General features: G+C 40.4%; 1 protein-coding gene across 2 annotated transcripts in view; it reads left to right on the top strand.

Annotated features, from left to right (window-relative positions):
- Window positions 1-22,982, top strand: part of NBAS (NBAS subunit of NRZ tethering complex) — a 340,101-nt gene that overhangs the window by 243,669 nt on the left and 73,450 nt on the right. The gene's annotated exons all lie outside the window — the stretch shown is intronic.

Raw genomic sequence — 22,982 nt, 5'->3', positions numbered from 1 at the left:
CCTTTCATTTTCTCTTCCCTGCCTTTGCTGCTGCCTTCTCTTTCCCCCAAGTTGGCAAGTCTGCCCAGGACCCTATCCCATGAGTTTTTATTATGGCTATTATTATCATGAAAATTGAATGTAGAGGCTAAGAATCCACTGCTATAAAGAGGAGATAATCATTTTTGTTGTTTTTAAGGAAAAAAGTAAGGATGATTGTAAAGGGATGTAGCGTGATGTATTTGAAAAGAGCACGGGTTTAGAGTCATATGGCTTTGAACTTTGAACCTGCCACTTAACCAGCTCCGTGGTTTAGCCTCAGGAATCTCTGTTAACTTCTGCCTTCTTCAGGCAGAGGCAGTGACTGAGGAATCTTGAAATAGATGATAGTATTATCCTACTTTTAATAGGTGAGGAAACGGAGGTTCAGCAAAGTTAATTTGGTAATAGAGGAGCCACAATTTCAACTCAAGGAGGCTTATTCCAGGGTCTTTGCTCTTAACCACTGAATGGTACTATTTCTAAGAAGTCATAGAACCAACAGCTAGAGTCAAGGGGCCTGGAGCCTTTGTAGGGACCATGGGAGAACAGTGGGGCCAGAGAGCCCCAAGCATTTTCAGTCCAAGCGGAGCACCCTGTCTCGGGATGTTTCCAGAGCGGGGCTGAGTCTAAATGAGGAAAGCCCGGCAGGAACCTCGCATTGTCTGGGGAAAGACAGGAGTCCAGCAAATATTGGGTGAATCTCCAAGGATGAGAAGAGGTTTGAGTCCAAGTAAGTACTAGCAGTGCCAGAAGTACGTACTGGAGGGAAGGGGCTGAACCAGGCAGGGAGGTGAAATCCAAGGAAATGGCTCCAGAGCTGGGACCTGTGAACCGGCTGAAGGAGCTTGACAAACAACCTGACTGGCCAGGAAGATGGAGGGGCCCAGGGTGAAGGAGGTTTTACATGTTTTATATGAGGGCAGAGACAAAGCCCAGCATGGCCAGCCAGGGCCACGTGCTAATTGTGAGCACGGATATGGGGTGGACAGACAGCCTAGACTTTCCGACAGCAATTATTTACTCCTGATTAAACAAACTTAGGAGTTGGCTGTAGAGTCGACTCGGTTTTAGTTGGTGTTTATGATGTTTTAAGTTACAGCACCTTCTCATCACCTTAGTTTCTTAATTGTATATCTTTAAGATGCCCTCCAACCACGAGAAAATGTATGACACAGTTGTTTGTGGACATGTGTGCATTTTTTCCTGAGGTAAAGATGCATAGCTGACCCAGTAGGGATTGAGTCAGTTAATTGTGGCATTGCTTTCTCTTAGCTCAGATGGTGTAATTCTCAGCAAGATATTCTTTTACTGTAAACTATGTTAAGAGGTAGTTTTCTACTAAGTCAAATAAGGTATAGAAAAGTGAGAGAGATAAATTAATTTGATATCTTTAGTCCAGCTTTATATTTGTTCTCATTTTATTAATTGGCAAGCTTTAAATTTTCCATTCAGAGAGGGAAAGTATAAAGTTTAGATACAATGCATGTTTGTTTGAAATCACACAGTGCTATTCTAGAGAGAGAGAGAGTATAAAATTCATATTGAAATACAACCCTCACATGTCAGAGGACACATTTGGAAAAGGAAATGCGGCTGGATGTGGCCAAGTTTGCAAAACACCAGATGTTGCCACAGCTTGTACATGGTGTTAAAAATGTAGAATAAGTGTGTACTACTCAAATATAGTGTGCAGTTTTCAAACGTTTACCCACATCTAATTCAGAGCCAAACTTTTGGAAAGCACTGGTGAACATCCAGAGTGCCTAACGAGAACAGTAAGCAATCAATTCAGAGAGGAATATCCCCACAGCCTGAATTTAGTACCCATTCCATAATGAAATAAGCCAGAGGAGGCTCTTTGCCTTCATGGTAATCGTCGTTTGCACTAGCAGAATTTGTAGAAATCCTGGGGAGAATATTCACAAAGCATCATATGTCATGTAGGCCAAGAGTGAATTTGCACGGCATTCGAGGTGATGAATATGCAGAAGGGAAAAGAATACAAATGTTTAAAGTGCATTGGCTCCAATTCTGAATTGTTGCGTTTCAGTTGAGTTAGGTCAGAGTTGCTCTCCTATTGCTTTTCCGATGCAGTACTTAGAAACATTTTTGTAGAAGGGTCAGAGAACAAGTTAGTGAGTTAGAAATCAGGTAAGTGGTCGACAAAGCTGAAATGCAGGTCAGAACACTATTTGCCTGGTTCAGATATGATGTGGTTAGATAAGGGGGTGCTTGCATGTAACCCCAGCCTTCGTGTTTTACACTCAACACTCGCTCTCAATTGCTGGTATAGCTACATCCAAAAATAAGGACGTGGAGAATCCTCCTCCTACTTAGGAAATGCTACTAAGAAGTTGGCCCGAATCCTTCTTTAAAAACCCCAGGTAATCACAGAAGTAGAAGAGGTCTTCTAGTATCCTAGAACCCTGATGCTTCTCAACCTGGAATTGGGTAGGCGTTTACCACCCTCTCCCCACCCCATGTGCACCCTGTGTTTCAGCTCCTACCATTTGTTTTTGATGGGAATATATCTCCTTTGAGTTAGAGCAGAAAAATTCTTGAGAACCTCTTCTCTAGTCTGACCTCTGACCTTCAAGTGTCATTTCTATTGATAATTAAGCCACTGCTTCTGCTTCTATATTTATGTATGCGCACACACACACACACACACACACACACACACGTATAAGGAATCTTTCTTTTTCTTCTTATATTTCCCACTTTTTGGTTCTGCCTTCTGAAGCTGTGGAAACAGCATAAAGGCATCTCTTTTTCATATGACTGTTCAAATTCTTGAACTAGGCTACTATTTCCTCCCTTATTCTATTGTCTAGACTACTTGCTAGAGGAATAAATTTATCTAGACTACTTGCTGGAAGAATAAATTTGTCTTAAAAACCATGATATGATCTAAAACTAAAATTTATTTCATAAGTTTAAGTCTCAATCAAAAGGCTGCATTGTAGCTGTAACTTCAGTGTCTTTCCGGTGCTAATACTGTCTTTTCACTAAGGATGGGAGTGCATTTTTCACCATCATGAGCAACTGGTGTCTGAAATCTATATAAAAATGTTTAGATAAGGCATATTTCCTAACTGCATGGCATAATATATGACTTTCTGATGCATAAATCAGATGCATATTATGTAGATTCACTAAGTATTTAGGCATTACTGTGTGCCACATTACAATATTAGTTGCCATTGGAGACATCAAGATGTAAAAGACATGCCCGTAAGAAACCTAAAATGAAGGATTTCTTTTCTTTACAGTAAAATTATTATAATTGAGAGTTACACTCCCGGTGAAATTAGAAGTTCCTTGAGGGCAAGGATGTTGCCTTTTATCTCAAATGCTCCAGTGCCTAGCATAGTATAAAGTAGGGACTCCTCAGTGTGGTTTTTCAAATAATTATTATCGTAGATTGGCTATTCTTAAATCTTTTGATCTTTGGATGCCTTAATATTCTTAAAAATTGTTGAGGACCCTAAAAAGCTTTTGTTTATGTAATATCTGTTGATATTTGGCATATTAGAAATTAAAACCAAGACATTTTAAAAATATTTGTTTAATTCATTTATAGGTTAATTCATACATAGGTCCATTTATAGGTTGACATGAATGGCATCTCTTGATGGAAAATGGAAATATAGCATTTCAAAAAGAAAAAAATAATGAAAGTGACATCATTTTACAGTCACATGTCTGGCTTAATAGAACACAGCTGGGTTCTCGCGTTTGTTTCTGTATTCAATTTTTGTCGTTTTGGTTGAAGAAAATGAAGAGCTTTCAGCCTTACACAGATACAAGGTAGAAAAGGGAGGAGTGCTTTAATAGCCTATGGTGTCATTTTGGGTGTTCTTTGATGCTACTGTGAAACTCAACAAATGATAGATTCTTAAAGACTAGGTGTAGTGTGGAATCAGAAACCCTATCCTTGATCTTTCTGTGCTCTATTATATTAAAACTGTTGTTCTGGATTGCACTTTGATTGGATCTTTTACCCACGTATGATTTGGAATATAATGCATTCGGCGTTTGGAAAATTGGCTCGCTGAGTTATACAAATCATCCAAATGTTGATACAGTGCATTATACGTTATCAACAAAGTCACATGGGTTATTCTGAACGCCCATCTTATCCAGTGAGTTTTTAAGTATTGGGAAGTTGTCAAGGTCACAGTGGTAGGTACAAATTTTCCAAAACTCTAATTTTTGCTTGAAAGCTTCAATTGTATCATTGGCAACAAATACTGTGAGTTATTTTCCTGGAAGTGACACGCTCACTTTGTTCACATTGGAGAAAATGTTTGCCACGTATTCGAGCCTGAATAGCTGTAGTTTGTCTACCTGTTGTTCTTTCAAGCACAAATGGTAATGCGTGCCAAAGCAGCTGCTTCAGCTACTCATGACTCAGACAGTCACACAAATGCTTTTTCCTGACTACGCTTCAGTACACAGTGAGATGTTTCATGTGTATCTCTCAGTTCTTCACTTAGATGTGCACTCAGTGGTTGAGATTTAATAAAATCAATCATTTTTACTCCTTCATCAAGAACATTCTCAAGTGAAATGCCAGTGGAGAACACAGTGACACTTAGTACATTTTGGTGCCACTCCCTTGATTGTGCAAAGTCCCCACAGTTTTATCCACCATTGCTTTTTCACCATCATATAAGTGTCAACATAGTGAAAAAAGGTAAATAATGTTTTAGTGGTAAAAGTCAAAAAGGTGAACAATTTTGACTTTGCAGACCTCTTGAAAGAGTCATGGACTCTTGTGGTTTGTGGACCACACTTTGAGAACCACTGTCGTAGGGTATTGTTTCCAAAACGACAGCCAACCTTGATGCCCACATGAAAGAGCATTTCAACTTCCTAAATGTTTGTAATTTAAATAATAATGAAGATATGTCTGGTAAGTGCATAAAGGATTGTCTTAAAATTTCAGTTTCTCAAAATAGTTTGATTTCTAATCAGCTTTCCAGATGTGGATGTGTCAGAAAGAATTTGAAAATGTAAATGGAATGTGTACATGGTAATATCATTATATCATCCTTTGAATTTATGAGCTTGCAATATATTTTTTCCTTCTACAGATTTCCTTTTATAATTTTTTAGCTAATATTTATTTTTTAATATTACTCAAGCTCAGCAGGGAGTTCTCTGGGAGAGACGTATAAGAAAAGAGAAGGGGTTCAGAGTAAGGGTGCAGCTCCTGCAGGGCACTCCTTCAACCTGGTGTCCTCAGCTTTATTCCCAGGTCAGGATCTCAGCTCAAAGAAGAGGTGATTTTTTTTCTGGGGCCTGGATGCAATAGAGTATGAGGATGGTGCTTAATCGTGGTTCCACCCCGCCTTCACTCGTAGCCCCTTCTAGAATTCAGAGAGATGAAAATAAATATCAACAATAAATAAATATTGTTGGAAAAGCTGGAATTGGGGAGCATGGCCTGGATCTGCAGCCCAGTGGTCTGTCTTTCACAAAAGTTCACACTTGTTTGAAATTTGACTAGTTAGAGCTGCTGTAGAAAGTAATTCTAGAGGGAAGCCAAGGATGAGTGCACACTGAGGACAGGCGGGGCCGACGGGGAGTAGCCGCGTTACACGTGGCTTTGAAGTCTGCTCTCCTCCTGTGGGGAGGAATAAGGAGGGGAGAGATGCCAGAAGTGCTCTTCCTATGGTTTCTGCCTGTTGGTTGGAGTGAAAGTTTTCTCCTCATAATGGAAAGATGAGGAGAGGGCAATGGGCGTTTTGTTTCCTTAACTAATTCAGCTTAATAATGAAACCTCTTGCCAGTGAGGGGAGAAAGGAGTCCAGGGTCTGTCGGGACCTGGTCCTGACGTCCCCTCTTCCTGGGGCCACACCTCTTGTACCTATGAGTCTCGCGGCGTGTCCTCCTGGGATCAGTAGTGGCAGCGGCACAGCTTGTGCTTCTGAAAACTCTGAGATAGGTCAGAAGAGCACAGTCTTCTGACTCCCTGCGGACTAGGCTAAAAATCTACTCTCTCTTCTATTTCCTATCTCACATTTTGCCCAACTGGAATGATGATTAAAACTCATCAGAAGTTAAGCAACAAGCTTAAATGAGAGTAGAAATATGCCAAGTATTACAGGTCAGCAACTTTAAAACGGCCCAAATTTAAATTCTCATTGTTAAATTCCCAGGAAGAAACTGACATCCTTAAGATCAGATCCTCTTGCCCTTTTAGTTAAAGTTCAATTACATCAAAATCCAAAATTCATAAGTTCAACAAAAGTAAAGTTCAAAGATGATATTCCTGGTTTCTGCTCTGTCTTAGCCAGAGAGGTCTGAGTTAGGTGTCTGGGTAATATCAGGTTCCTTCAGCAGAATATACCTTCTTACACTTGAGGAGTATAGCTTCTTCAGAAAATCTGAAGTTAAGTTAATCCCACCCGAAGTTTTCCATGCATCTCATTTTTTAAAACTCTAAAAGAAAATGAGAAAAAAATTAAAACAGTTTCAGCGTCAGCTCCATTGCTGTGTAATTTAGGAAACTCAAGGGAATCACCAGCCCTGAAACAGCCAAGTGAAACAAGGTTCCTGAATCCTGTTCTTAGTTCAATCCAAATACACATTCCTAGAATGCTGGAGAACAGGGAGGTGGCTTGGTGGTGTGGGAGCAGAGGAGAGTCGGCAGAGAAAAGCTTACTGAGTTTAGCTTTGCCAGCATATCAGGTCAAACCAGTTGTCTAGAGCTTGGTTGGGCAGGTCTCCCATCAAGGGGTTCAATGCGGTGTGTGTTCTCCAGATGGAGGAAGGGAAAATACCCATCCAGACTGTCTGCTCTCTGAGACTGACTTATTTTACATGTCCCTGCCTGCAGTCACTCTGCCTTCCTAACGTCCATTTCCCCATTTAAGCTCTGTGTTCCTCCAGTTAAGTGTCTCGGTGGCCACTGTCTCTGTCTTATTGCTATGGAATCCCACTTGTCTCAGAATCCTGGTTCCCTGGGGAGCTTTGCCACTCATGCCCATGTTTGTTTCTGCTGAAAACCATCTGCAGTAGATCTCTCAACTGAAATCAGTGTAGATGTTTTTGAAACCTGTGCCCCTAAGGACCTGGAGAGGACTGTTACCTTTGCTTTGTGCTTGCATCTGAATTGTATGCTTGTGCTCCTTCCATGGGCATAGAAGTATTTCTATCATATCTTTGGGGTTTGATGGGGAAAGAGCAATAAATAGCATCTTGTCTTCCCAAGTTGCAATCAGTTAAGAGATAGAGGGATCAGCTAGATGGAAACTAAAGTCACTTTATTGTTGAGAGGATTGGAGTGTCGACCATGGCTTGATTTTCCATGGTCAGCCTTCCTCATACTTGCTCCCTGCCCAGATCTTCAGACAACCCTGCCAAGCACAAGGATAGATCTGGAGAGCATGTGTGCTTTCTCAGAAGGGCTGCCTCGCAACTTGATTCCCGCTCATGGGACCCAGAGAGGTGGACTCCGGATTAGTGCTGTCTAATAGAACTGTGATGTGAACCACTTGTGGAATTTGAAATTTTCTAGTAGTCACATTAAGCAAAGAAACACAAAATAGGTGAAATTGTCCTAAATATTACCATTTCAACATGTAACCAGTATAAAAATATGAATGAGATATTTTAACATTCTTGTTTTTGCATACTCTTTGCCATCTGTTGTGTACTCAGTACCTGTCAACATAGACTAGCCACATTTCAAATGCTCAATAGCCACATGAATGTATTGGACAGATAATGCTTCTCTGGAACCAAAGTCCGCGGTTTACCCTTTTGTCTCACAAACGTTTACCACTGAAAGGACAAGAGCAGAAGAAAAGTGTACTCTCCTCACAGGCAGATCTCAAAAAGAAAGGGAAGGGACTAGCCACCCATCATCAGTTTCTTCATCAGCTGTCACTCCTCCTCCCCCAGGAGTGCAAGGTGAAGAGAGGAGCAGGACTTACCTCCTCGGGACCCATCGGGGGGACTTCCTGCTTTACGGGCCCAGGTAGGAGCTGCAGAGGAGGAGAAAATGGTTCCTGCCACACATACTAAATGAATGTCAGGCTAAAAATAAATTAAAGACCTTAGGAGTTATCTGTCATCTGCGGAAGTCACGGTACGTGCCATGTAATAATAGTAGTAATAGCTCCCATTTATCGTTCACTGATTATGTACCGGGCACTGGTTCTCCACTTGACCTTATCTCCAGTAATCATCACAGTAGCCCTGCAATGTAGGTATTACATCTCAGTTTGAAATGAGCAAACTGAAGGTTAGAGGTTAAGTAATTTGTTCAAGGTCAGAAGCAAGTTAGTAGCTGAGTCAGAATTCCAATCCTAGTCTTATCTGTTTAGTGTTAGAGGTCTTCAGCAAATGATAATCCTTCTTCCTTAGACAGGCGCCCACTATTTTCTGAGGCAACTTGTTCATTTATTGGATATGTTTATGTTTTTCTCTTATATGGGGTCCACGTCTGCCCCTTTGATCTGGGGTCCACGTCTGCCCCTTTGATCTGTCCTCCTTTCTGTAACAACAAGAAATAGAACCACTTCCTTCCTTGCTCTTTGGGAAGTGGAATAAAAATACCATATATCCTCCAAGACTTTCATCCCTCATTTCTTCTTTATTCCTCAAATAACCTGGATTTCATGTGTTTCAATTAAAATCACCTTCACCTTGACACAATTTATGTGTTCCTCCTTAAAAATTTTTTTTTAAAAAAAGGGAAAAAAACCACCTCCATGTATTAGTTTTCTAGTGCAGTTGTTACTAATTATCACACACCTAGAAACTTAATACAGATTTATTGTCTTAAACTTCTGTAGGTGAGAAGTCAGACAAGGGTCTCAGTGGGCTAAAATCCAGGTGCAGGAAAGCCTATATTGCTTTCTGGAGGCTCCAGGGGAGAATCCAATGGTGAGAGGCTGTCTTCCTTCTTTGGCTCATGGCCCCTTTCCTCCATCTTCAAAGCCAACAACGTTGCATCTCTCTGATTCTCTGTCTTCACATATTTCTCTCTGACCAAAGCCAGGAAGAGTTCTCACTTTGAAGGATTCATATGATGAGAGGGGAGCCTATGTGGATAATCCAGGATACTCTCCCCATCGCAGGGACTGTACCAGCAATCACATCAGCAAAGTCCCTTTGCCATGTACGGTGGCGTGTTCAGAGATCCCAAGGATTAGGATGTACACATCTTTGGGGACCATAATTCTGCCTACCTATACTTTTATATATAATAAGGTTTTAGACATTTTATAAGACTTTATAATAAGGTTTTATAAAAAGACTGAAGTTTAAACCAAAATGGAAAAATGATAAAAAGTATTGAAAAATATTTAACTCAAAGCTGATGTACTGCCATAATACATACATACCCTTTTTTTATATGTAAGTAAATGGAGTTTAGTTTATTCAAGATAAGACATATTTACTTTAAAGACAAATAAACTACATGCACCTCTATTTCTAATTACTGGTAAATGTATATCTCCACATTGATCTTTATGTATAATTATCAGAGTATACATTACAGCAATGCATGAAGATCTTTTGATCTTCATAAGTTTTTAAATTGAAAGGATATATATCAAATGCATGTTTGTCTCAGAAGACACTATTTCTTTTTTTTTTTTAATAACATCTTTATTGGAGTATAATTGCTTTACAATGGTGTGTTAGTTTCTGCTTTATAACAAAGTGAATCAGTTATACATATACATATGTTCCCATATCTCTTCCCTCTTGCATCTCCCTCCCTCCCACCCTCCCTATCCCACCCCTCTAGGTGGTCACAAAGCACTGAGCTGATCTCCCTGTGCTATGCGGTTGCTTCCCACTAGCTATCTATTTTACGTTTGGTAGTGTATATATGTCCATGGCACTCTCTCACTTTGTCACATCTTACCCCTCCCCCTCCCCATATCCTCAAGTCCATTCTCTGGTAGGTCTGTGTCTTTATTCCCGTCTTGCCACTAGGTTCTTCATGACCTTTTTTTTTTTTTTTTTTTCCCTTAGATTCCATATATATGTGTTAGCATACGGTATTTGTTTTTCTCTTTCTGACTTACTTCACTCTGTATGACAGACTCTAACTCCATCCACCTCATTACAAATACTTCCATTTCGTTTCTTTTTATGGCTGAGTAATATGAAAAATCAGAAGACACTATTTCTGAAGCTCCTATTCCTGAGTGGAAAGTGGCATTCCCATGTATTTTTTAAGACTATTTTTTTAGAGCAGTTTTAGGTTCACAGCAAAATTGAGAGGAAGGTACGGAGGTTTCCCAGCTGCCCCTCCCCTACACGTGCATAATCTCCCCCATTATCAACATTCCTCACTAGAAGGTACTTTTTTTTTTTTTTAAACAATTGATAAACCTACATTAACATCATTATCACCCAAAGTCCGCAGTTTACCTTAGGGTTCACTCTTAGTGTTGCACATTCTATAGGTGTGGATGGATGTACAATGGCATGTATTATCTATCCATCATTATAATATCAGTATTTTCATTGCCCTAAGGATCCTCTGTGCTCTACCTATTCATGCCCCACCCCTAACCCCTGGCAACCACTGATCTTTTTACTGTGTCCATATTTTTACCTCTTTTAGAGTGTGGTATAGTCTATTTATTTATATAGACTATAGCTCATATAGTCATAAACTACATAGCCTTTTCAGATTGGCTTCTTTCACGTAGTAATATGCATTTGCAGTTCTCCATGTCTTTTCATAGCTTGATAGTTCATTTCTTTTTAGTGCTGAATAATATTCCATTGTGTAGATATACCAGTTTATTTATCCATTCACTTACTGTAGGACATCTTGGCACTTCTGAGTTTTGGTAATTATGAATAAAGCTGCTGTAAACATTAATGTGCAGGTTTTTATGTGGACATAAGTTTTCAACCCCTTTGGATGAATAATAAGGAGTTCAGTTATATGGTAAGAGTATGTTTAATTTTGTAAGCAACTTCCAAACTGTCTTCCAAGGTGGTTTTACCATTTTTCATTCCCACCAGCAATGAATGAGAGTTCTTGTTGCTCCACATCCTTGTCAGCATTTAGTGGTGTCAGGGTTCTGGATTTTGGCCATTCTTATAGGTGTGTAGTGGTATCTCACCGTTGTTTTAATTTGCATTTCCCTGAGGATATATGATATAGAGCATCTTCTTATATGCTTATTTGCCATCTGTATATATTCTTTTTTTTTTTTAATTGGTTTATTTTATTTATTTATTTTTGGCTGTGTTGGGTCTTCGTTGCTGCTCACGGGCTTTCTCTAACTGAGGAAAGCAGGGGCTACTCTTCGTTGCGGTGCGCGGGCTTCTCATCGTGGTGGCTTCTCTTGTTGCGGAGCACAGGCTCTAGGCAGGTGGGCTTCAGTAGTTGCGGCTCGTTGGCTCTAGAGCACAGGCTCGGTAGTTGTGGTGCACAGGCTTAGCTGCTCCATGGCATGTGGGATCTTCCCAGACCAGGGTTCGAACCCTTGTCCCCTGCATTGGCAGGCGGATTCTCAACCACTGTGCCACCAGGGAAGCCCTGCCATCTGTATCTATTCTTTGTGAGATGTCTTTTAAGGTCTTTGGCCCATTTTCTGCTTGGGTTGTTTGTTTTCTTTTTGTTCTTTGTATATTTTATATAAAAGTACTTTATTAGATGTATCTTTTGCAAATAATTTCTTTCAGTCTGTAGCTTGTCTCTCACTTCCTTGACATTGTGTTTCGCAGAGCAAAAGTTTTTAATTTTAATGAAGTCTAGCTATCAGTTATTTTTTTATGGATTGTGCCTTTAGTGTTATATAGCCCCACTCAAGGTCATCTAGATTTTCTCCTATGTAATCCTTTAGGAATTTTTAGTTTTGTGTTTTACGTTTAAGTACATGGTCCATTTTGAGTTAATTTTTGTGAAGGATGTAAGTCTGTGTTTAAGATTGATTTTTTGGCATGTGGATGTCCAGTTGTTCTAGCACCATTTGTTGAAAAGACTGTCTTTGCTCCATTGTATTGCCTTTGCTCCTTTGTCCAAGATCAGTCAACTGTATTTAAGTGGGGGCATACTCATGTTATCCTTTTTTTCCCCTAAATTTTGTGGTGTTTATGGTTGCTATTTTATAATCATACTAAACTTGACTACAAAGCATTACATTTACTCAGTTTTACAAGATGACTAAATGTTAACTCATAATTTTTTTTCCTAATCTCATAATAAGTATTTTGCTCATTTATCTCTGGTTTTGGTGTAGTCATCATTTGACTCCTTTGATTCTGAACTGAGTGAGTTTTATTCATTCCAAATTCATTCAGGAACTGTTTATGTGAGCACATTTTCAGTGCCATTGTCCTATGTGCTCTAAACAAATAAAAGACTGCCAACCTCCTTGCCCTTGAGAGGCTCACAGTTGATGGGAAAAATGTATGCATGCGTATCAAATGAACTATAATTTAATGTAAGAAGTACCATTAAGGATATTAATAAATGCTGTGTGTACAAAGGAAGAGATAATCAATAAATATTTATTGAATGCCCTCTATGTTCCAGGCATATATTTGTTAATAATGCTACCTAATAGTGATTATTTCAAGGTTTTTAAATGTGCAATATATACTACTCTCATCTGACCTTCAGCTAGCCTGTGTGTATTATTATAGTTGTAAGCATTATCCTTCCATTCCTGTTCTTGAGTGCCTTTGCTTTTAAAGAACCATTTTCTTTTATTTTCCAAGGTGAGAGTTTAGTTTGATAAGCATATCCTATCTTGACAAAAATGCAAAAAGCCAGGAGCTTAGGAAATAGGCAAAGAAGAGCCAATCTAAAAAGGAATTGTTTTTTTTTTAGATTCCATATATATGTGTTAGCATACGGTGTTTGTTTTTCTCTTTCTGACTTACTTCACTCTGTATGACAGAGTCTAGGTCCATCCACCTCACTACAGATAACTCAATTTCGTTTCTTTTTATGGCTGAGTAACATTCCATTGTGTATATGTGCCACATCTTCTTTATCCATTCATCTGTCGATGGACACTTAGGTTGCTTCCATGTCCTGGCTGTTGTAAACAGAGCCGCAATGAACGTTGTGGTACATGACTCTTTTTGAATTATGGTTTTCTCAGGGTGTATGCCCAGTAGTGGGATTGCTGGGTCGTATGGTAGTTCTATTTTTTAGTTTTTTAAGGAACCTCCATACTGTTCTCCAGAGTGGCTGTAAGATGTTTAAAAAAAAGGCATTTTCCAAGTGAGTTGAAAATCATACTGTTATTCAGATATTCAATAAATATGTATTGAGTTCATACTAAAAAAAAATAAAAGAAATAAAAAGAAATTGTTTTTCCAGTGTGATTGTCCAAGGCACACAATAAAGGGAGCAGGTAGAACACTTGAAGGATAAGAGAATACAGGTTTTGAAATGTGATATGATGTAACAGAATTTACTCATAAACAAAATATAGACAGTCCTATGAAAAATGATCTTCTGTTACAAGACTCTAAGGAAAAGAAAGGCTCTCCTGTTAAAGGTTTTACATGGTCTTTATTTGTCCTACTTGCCCTTTTTCCATTTATTAAAAGTAAAAATCCATATGTTCCCAGAGAAGTTGGGAACAGGATCTCTCCAAGTGTGGATCATTGGCTAATATGTTCATTCATTGACCAAATATTTATTGAGTGCTGGGAAGGACAGCCCCTAAGATGGCCCTTAATGATCCCTACCTTCCAGTATTTAATCCCTTGTGTAATCCCCTCCCCTTGAGTGTGGGCTGGACTTGTTAATTTACTTTTAACCAGCAGAATACATACAGTAAAAGTGATGGGACACCATTTACAGAATTAAGTTATAAAAAGACCGTGGCTTCTTTCTTGGATGCTCTCTCTTCTTCTTGGATCATTCACTCTTGGGGAATCCAGGTGCCCTGTTGTGAAGAGCCCCACGTGGCAGGAGACCAAGGACGCTAATAACCATGTGAGTAAACATTGCCGTGCATCTCTTCCTGCCACCCAACCAAGTCATCAGATGAAACCACCAGCTGAAACCACCGGATGAAACAACCAGATGAAATCCTGGCCAGTGGTTCGATTATAACCTCGTGAGAGATTTTAATCCAGAGACACCTCGCCAAGCCACACCAGATTCATGATTCATAGGAACTGAGAGATAATCAATGTCTTAAGCTTCTGAATTTGGATAATTTGTTATACAAGAATGGAAAATCAACATCAGCGCCTACTATGTATCCACAGGTGTTCTCAGTGCTGGGTATATAGCACTAAACAGCACAGACAAACATCTCTGACCTTAGGGAACCTGCACCAGGGAGAGGTGGAAATGGGTCAGTAAACAAAATGATTAAGTTCAGACATGTGAAATGGTAGTAAGTTCAAGAGAAAAATAAACCTGGAAGGATTCAGAAGTGCAAGACAGCAGGACTGCTGCAATTTAAAATAAGATGGTTGAAGAAGACCTCACTGAGAAAGTAATATTTGAGCAAAGAGCTTAAGGAAGTAAGGCAGCAGCAAGCTGTTGCTTATTGAAGGGAAGATGGACTAGGAAGTGGAAAGGCCTGATAGGGAGCATGTGGGGCTTGTTTGAGGAACGGCGAGGAGGCCAGGTGACTGCAGTGGAATGGGAGACAGAGCAGTGGGAGGGGATGCTAGGACCCGGGCAGCTTGGACAGGGTCTCCTATGAATGAGACCCATTGGAGAATTGTGATCGGACCTGGCATTGACACAGGGTCACTCTGCTGCTGTATTGAAAGTATTATAGGAGGTAATGGTAGAAGTAAGGAGACAGAGCTTAGGAGGCAGCTGCAGTTTTCTCAGTCAAAGATGAGGGTGGTAGCAGTGACAGTGGTGAGAAGTGGTCAAATTCTGGATTTATTCGGAAGATAGAGCCAAAGGGATTTGCTGATGGATTTGATGTGGAATGTGGGAAAATGTTAATAATTCAGGATGGTGTCAAGATTGTTGGTCTGAATAACTGGAAAGGTGGATTTGCCATTTACTAAGATTGGGAAGGAGCAGCTTTTGGGGTCAGATCAGGAGTTTTTGCTGTTGGCTTGACTTTTAAAATTGACGTGACTTTCTGTTAGAGTACACCATTGGAAGAAGATGGGTGATGGGTACATGGGACCTCTCTGTACTATTTAGCAATGTCTCATAACTATTTCAAAATAAAGAGGTTTTTTGTTTTTTGTTTTTTTTTTAAAGAGTGATATGGCTTTTAAACACCCAAGTCCAGCTGTTGACAGGCAGTTGTATATATGACTCTGAAGTTCAGCAGAAAAGCCTGGGCTGCAGAAATACATTTGGGGATTGTCAGTGTAGAAAAGAGTCAAAACCAGGTGGCTGGATGAGACTCCCAAGGGAGTGAGTTAGGTAGAAGAGAGGAGAATAGAGGATGAAGGCCCAGGGCTCTCCAGTATTAAGGGTCAAGGATGATGAGGAACCAACAAAGACTGACAAGAAGAGTTTTAAGATTTAAAAAATATAACAATATTTTTATTCATTAATGGAAAAAACATAGGAAGACAAGGGGAGAATTTCTGAGCTAAGTGGTGGCAGTGGATGGGACCTAGAGCCCAGGCGGAACAGTTGGCCTTTGGCAGGATCCCTGTCACTTTCCCGTGACGGCGGGAGGGAGGCAGAGCTGCTGATGGGCACAGCTGCAGGGAGATGGATAGATACGGGGGAGGGAGATGGTAGACATTCTTTTCTGGCTGCTTCTATTTTCTCAGTCATCGAGGAGGCAAAGAAATGAGCTGAGTGTAAGTGTAAAGGAGGGAGTGTTGGAGATTTGAGAGAGGAGAAGGGACAGAGCAATCATTTAGGAGAATGGGAAAAGAGACAGGGAATTGTGGTAAGATTGCTGGGCCCTTAAGGGCATCATAATGAGCTCCTCATCCAGTTTTCAACGTAGCTCTACTTATGAACTCTCAGCGTTAACAAGTCTGCTGTTCTTTGAATCTTCATGCGTTGGACAAACCTACCTCCCCTCCAGTGCCTGGGCTTTTCCTGTACTTTATCCCATCAAGTCATCCTTTTGCCAGGTGCCTGTTTTTAATCCTTAATCAGACTTATATATCATAAAATATAGATGAAAATTTTTCCTTTTCAATTCATCAGTTTCTTTATTATGAGGTACACATATTAGGATTCCTTACCTAAATGATTTAATAACAGCATAGTAATTTGAACCATGCTTGACTCATAGTAAAGGTTACAATAAATATTTGCTACTATTGTTAATACTGTTGTTGCTACTGCTTTTGCTTTTATTGAGCGCTAGGCTAGTCCTGCGGTGAGAGCCCAAAGGACATTTGAGATATGGTCTCTGCTTCCAGTGGGCTTACAGTCTAGGAATACAAGGCAGACATTCATATAAACAGAGCAAGGAATACAAGGAAGCATGAAAGTAGACACTGAATTTGAGTGTGATAATTTCCTCACACATTAGGACATTTGACATTGGCAGATATCCCATGGGGGTGGTTATGAAGCAAGTATTATCATCTCTAGCCTGAAAATGAGATTCCTAAAGGACGATTGTCCAAAGTTTAATAAACAGTCAGTGTCCAATCCCCTTTTCACATCCAGGTCTCCTGATTGCAAATTCGATGTTGATTGCATGACACTATTCTGTTTTAGGAGTTGAAAAGAGAAGAAGGGCAGCAGACATAAGTAAAATCCAGGACATAATTAAGTATTTTGCATGTTCATAAAACGTCTGTCTTACCTTTGATAAGTTGGAAAGTTTGTTTGACCCGGATGGACCATGCATTATTCCCAGAGACTATCAGTGGAGTTTGCGTGTAATGTGGAAAGTGAGCAAGCCGGTGACTGCTGGGAACGGCAGCACGGGTTGGAGAAGGGGGTTAAGGAGAGGAAGGGAAGTAGCATCTGAGTGTTAGTATGTGCCAGGTGCTGTACAGGCGTCATCTCGTAAACTCTGTGTAACAACCATGTGGGGTGGGCGATGCCACCCTTTTTTGTGGAAAGCTTAGGCTCAGGGCAGTTTAGGGACTTACCCTAGACGGCTAGCATATCTATAAGTGGTGGAGCCAGGATTTGAACCTCATTCTGTCATATTCTGAAACCTTGTCCTAAGCATGCGGTTTATACAAAAGCTGTAGCTCTATTTTACAGAATCATTTTAGACTTCGCTCATTCACTATGCTTTAAATAATCTGACTTAAACTGATAGCGTTACATATATAGAGGCTAGCAGGGCAGCTCGGGGACCGTCATTAGAAAGACAGAACTGAGGTGGTTCTGGGAGGGCAGCAACCTGCAAATGGCTCCATATGTAAAGCATTTGAAAGGATAAGCTGACATGACCTGGGGATCAGCTTCAGCTTCCCAGTACCCCGTAGATCTTACCTGTAAACGCATGCATGGCACAGACTGGAACTGTGCATCGTGCCTGGGGTTAGCAGTGGGTGCGAGCTCAGAGGCTGACGTCTTTCTAGGGCAGACGGACCTGTGTGCTCCGTGCTTCACAACTATGGACGGTTTGGTTCTTTCGGGCCATAAGGAACCCGTACACTCTGGTTACTGCAGCTACTGGGTCATTATAGTAAGAGTAACAAGGTGGCAACACTGAGACTATGAGTGAAAGGAAACCATCTCAGTGAGCAGGGCTCCCCAGACAGCTGACGGGTGATGACACGAAGGCGTGAACCTGCTCACCCACGCACACGCACACACTCACGCACACACACACGTGCTCACATTAGAATTTCCCACGAGAGGAACCTTTCTGGTTGCGTATCATGATCCACTGTAGAGCAGCCCTGTCTGACGGCCACCCCCAAGGTCATTGTCCAGCCTCCCTGCGGCTGCCTTCAGCTGCAGGGCTAGCCCCTGGACCTATCAGCTGTGGTCAGACTCGGGAGAGGTTTGTTGCCAAGCAGATAACCTATTTTTAACAGGCCCCTTCTGACCGCTTCCTCAAAGAGGGATTGTGGGTATGGCATGCATTCTACAGGTCATGCGTGTGACCTGTAGAAGAAGCCTAAGAATTAGCCCTTAGATGTCTGTCAGCATCACCCTGTAACAGTAAGGGGAACTAATGTTTCCTTCTGAAAGTCTGTCACAGTCATCTAGGCTGCACCTAAATACGGGTGTCGATTAGCCATCTCACTCTCCACATCCAGCCTTCCAACAAGATACTGTAAGAAGAGGAAGACGATATTTATTGTAATATTACTGTGAATTGTCCTGCAGCTCTGTGAAGTACTTTTGCCACCGTTTTAACAGACCAGAAAGTTAAGGCTCAAGGAAGTTAAATAACCGCTCCAGTGTCTTATGAGCTGCAAGTAACCAAGTCAGGATTCATATACAGGCCTGCCCCCCAGATCTTGCTTTCCGCTGCCTCCCTCGCCTGAGGAATTTGGCTGCAAAAGCCCATCTGGGGTGATCGTGATTATTGGCTTGACCGGCAAGCTGAAAACTCATTCTCTGTTTGTGCTTGGAAGATTATTTCAAATTGACTGAGGTAACAATTTCGTGAGAGAAATTGAAAGTTGGCCAAAGGACCGTGTTCTCAGTCCAATCGTAAGTGATAAAGCCTCTGCTCTGAGGAGGAGTCCGGTGGGCGCTGAACTGCCGTGTGTTTCTGCCGCCCTTGCGGGTCTCTCCGTGAATAATGCGCAAGAAGGAATACACAGCTCCTTCCTGGGAAGCTTGTGGGCTCTAAATTCACAGGTGGTGGACGTCTTGGGGAAGACAGAGGAATAAATCAACAATCTCAGAATAATGTGCAGCAAATACCAAAGCGTATTTTAACATTAAAAAAAAAAGCAGAGAGGGACAAGGAGTCTGAAAATCACCTCCCTACTGAAATGCTCTTCTCCCTCTGGCTGCCTTCATAGTCGAGTTGTTTGTTGTTTAACCATATATCTTCAGTGATGTGGGCTCCCTCTACTCCTCCGTTCTTTGTTCATCCTAGGAGCCCTCCTCTCATTTAAGTACATTTTAAACTTATAAGCAGATTTATTTTCCAATTGCCATCTTATGAATACTTTCTCTAGCCTGTGCGGCAAAGGGATTTATAATGAAAACCCATGCCCTCTCCTCTCAGCTGGTGCCAAACGCTTTTTAAGTCTTGGTACCCAAAGGAAGATCCCTGTCTAATTGCAGCCATCTCAGGATGCTGGTTGTTTTTGCCTGCCTGACAGTCAGGGGGAACGCTTCATAGATGGAGATGGTAAACAAATAAATTAGTGAAAGATTCATAATCGATGTGATAGATGGCTTGTAATGTGGTATCATTAAGGTAGAAATGGTCAATAGTTGAGGTGATGAGACCAGCCAGGAAAGGCCCCGTAGTAGAAGAGGTATTAGAGCCGAGTCTTAACAAATGAGGATGTTTGTCATGAGTACCACAGAGGGAAAGATTAGTAGAGGAGGAGCATTCCAGATAGATTTGGCAGTTTTAGTAAAGGCATGGAATAATCTAGTACCTTCAGTTGACTACAAGACATGTGATATAAATAGAAGTGTCTTGATGAGGCTAGAGAGATAAGGAAGGGCCTGGTAATGAATGAAAACTCTTATATACCTGACTAAAGGTTTTAGACTATCCTGAGGATGGATCAATTAGACATAAATTTTAAGCTGGGTAGTGACATTGTCAGAGTCTTACTTTAGAAAGATCACCTTGGTGATGACGGGAGGAAAGAACAGAAGACATACCAGCTTGGAAACGGGGAAGCTCCAGTGTGAAGGCCATTGCAGTATTTTGTGGGAGAGATGATGATGGAGCAAAGAGGCATTGATACCAAACTCACTCGATTTGTGATCATTACTGTAGTGCAGGCATGTGTGCTATATCTCTGTTTTAATAATGAATTTCTATATACATCCTTTGAGGATACTATTTAACCTTTCGGTCACTGAGTCACCTAGCAAAGTTCCTTAAGCATAGTGTAACCAGTTTTTTGTCCCGCGTACATCATCTGATGAGGGATTTTTCATGCCACCCATATGTGTAGAAGACTATGAGGGATTGATGCCACTTATCAAATGATAAAATTTCCATGAGGAGAACAGAGTAAAACAATTTTAAATTAACATCGACCCAGGAAAATCTGGGAAATTCCCTACATTAATATTGTGGCCTCTCAACATATTGAATTAAATCTTGATAGATCTTAGACACATTGTGAAGTTCTTTGAATGGTAGCAGGGTGATGAATAAAGAGACAGGTTTGTAGTTAGACCTTCCTGAGTTCCCATCAGGCTTGACCTTGGAGAAATTACTCTTACCTTCTGAGTTTTCTCCTCTATATAATGGGGAACAATAATTACTACTATATAAATATAGATTAATTTTAGAATGTTTTTAGACACAAATGAAAATCCAATTAAATTAGTTTAACTGAGCAGAAAATTTACTGGCTCATGTAACTCAAAGGCCCAGAGGTGGGCCTGACTTCAGGGTTGGCTGATTCAGCAGTGGGTGGTCATCAGGGAGCCAATTTCTTTCCATCTCTTTTCTCTGCTGTCTATGGTATTAGCGCCACGCTCCAGGCTCTTTGCGTCAGTGCACTGATTTGCGGAAACGGGCTACATTGCTTCCTAGTCTACATCCACCAGATAGGGTGAAAGAACTTCGTGAAGGCACCAAACGGGAAGTCAGAGCTTTTTACTGGTTCGATTACCCCTGAACCGATTCCTGGGGCTCTTGGTATGTCAGGTACTGATTACCTTCAACCCATTGTACCTGAACTAACCACTGTGGAGAGAGGCATGCGATCACTATGAATGGTCTAACTCCATCAGGACTAACCCTGAGCAGCCCTGAGTCAGTCCTACACCCACTGCATGGTCAGCTTCTATTAGACAAGGTATTGAGTGGGCGTAAGGGAGACCAGCACAATATCTGGAACACGTACCTTGGATAACTCTTGTGAGGATTAAATAAAATAGCAAGTATAAAGATCTTGGTGTCAGTAGGTACTCAGTACTGGTCAGTTCCCCTTCTGTTTTTCTTCATCCCTCTTTCTGTTTTACTCTTTCCTAGAAGGTAAAACGACATTTGAATTCCTTTCAGCCCGATTTCAAACATCTAGCAGTAGTTCAGGTTGATTTTTAATGATACTAAATAGTCGTGAGTGTTGGAATAAGATCTGAATTTTCATATTTACACTTGGCTTTGCTATAAATTCAGTAGATCTACTTAAAATGCTCTTAATAATAACAATTTGTGTTGTGTATCCCATGCATACATATGATAGGAAAAGGTTTTTAAACGGAAAATGTGAATGAATGCTTTCCTAGCCACAGTGGATAGTAGCCTTCATTACTGATTGCAGGAACATTCCATCTCATTTCTAACATTCTTCAAGGCCCTCTCCGTTAAGATAAAGGTGACCTTCAAGCTGTTGAAAAACTTGGGGATGTATTACCTGATGTGACTGCTGAAAGTGAATAGTGAAAAAGATAGGACCATTTACACTTTGCTGAAGAATAATAATATTACTGTAATTATTGTACAAGGCAAGGCAAAAGGTAAAGATAAAGTGGCCTCTGTCTGGCATCATTCATTTTTATTATATAAGCAATTGATAGGTAAAGCAGAGGAGCAAAATTGTAAGGTTGATTTTGTTGTTAAGTATATAATTCAGTGTGACAAAACCTGCATTCTTACTTTTGTGCTTGAATATCTCGTTAACTATATTAAAGCAAAACTTTTTAAACTTGTCAATTTCATTTCCTGTTGGATAACGTTTAAGGTACTATTTCATAATATTCTATATTTACAATTTTAAAACAGTACTGTAAATGTTAGACTAAGCACTGAGAGTATAAAAATGAATAAGATATGGGTCCTGCTCTGATGGATCTCATAATCTAGGAAGGAAAGTAGACATAGAAATAAAGCATACATATAACATTCAGCGTCAGCAGAGAGAGAGATTAACATTATGTTGTCAGTAAAACATAAAGGGATTTCTTTTTTATTGAAGTCAGTTAAATCTAACTTAGATAATTTGATACCTTGTTGGTAGCCTTGAACTTTGCTGACCCCTGCAAGTCATCCCGTCATCACTGGAGCAGATTTGCAGGTGCTTTACAAACTATGAGTTACAGCCCATTAGTGGATCCTGTAATTAGAGTGTTGTGATCAGCATTAAAACCAAACAAACTGGAAAGAACACTAGACGGTAGATTAATATCAGATACCAGATTGTACCTCACCACAGTCGGGGTTATATTGTTTCACGAAACTTTGGTTGGCTTTTAATATATGCATACATTTCAATGCATATATATTGTGATACTGAGTTTTGATATACAATGTGTTTCTTACTATGGGTCTTGGGCAGAATTGTTTGGGAGCTGCTCGGTCAACTGACAGGCGTCCGGCTGCACGTGTGTAACTTGGGCAGCCAGCACAGGACAACGTGTGTTTTTTGGTTCTTCTTTGTTTATCATTTAAATCCCAAACTTCCTTCTTCTTTTTTTTTTTTTTAATTTAATTTTTTTTTTTATATTAGGGTATAGGTGATTTACAATGTTGTGTTAGCTTCAGGTGTACAGCAATGTAATTCAGTTATACATGTACGTGTATCCATTCTTTTTCAGATTCTTTTCCCATACAGGTTATTACGGAGTACTGAGTAGAGTTCCCTGTGCTGTACAGTAGGTCCTTGTTGATTATCTATTTTATACAGAGTAGTGTGTATATGTCAGTCCCAACCTCCTAATTTATCCCTCCCCCCCACCTTTCCCCTGTGGTAACCATAAGTTTGTTTTCAAAGTCTGTGAGTCTGTTTCTGTTTTGTAAGTAAGTTCATCTGTATCATCTTTTTAGACTCCACATACAAGCGATATCATATGATATCTGTCTTTCTATGTCTGACTGACTTCCCTTAGTATGATCATCTCTAGGCACGTCCATGTAAAAACTGCCTTCTCCTTTCATCCTTCCCCCAGCCTGTCTAGACACTCGCAGTGACCTTCTAACCTAACT

This window comes from Eschrichtius robustus, chromosome 15, assembly GCF_028021215.1.
Source record: "Eschrichtius robustus isolate mEscRob2 chromosome 15, mEscRob2.pri, whole genome shotgun sequence".
In the NCBI taxonomy this organism is placed as follows: Eukaryota; Metazoa; Chordata; class Mammalia; order Artiodactyla; family Eschrichtiidae; genus Eschrichtius; species Eschrichtius robustus.
Note: the sequence above shows the minus strand (reverse complement) of the source record. Positions and strands in the feature narration are given on the sequence as shown.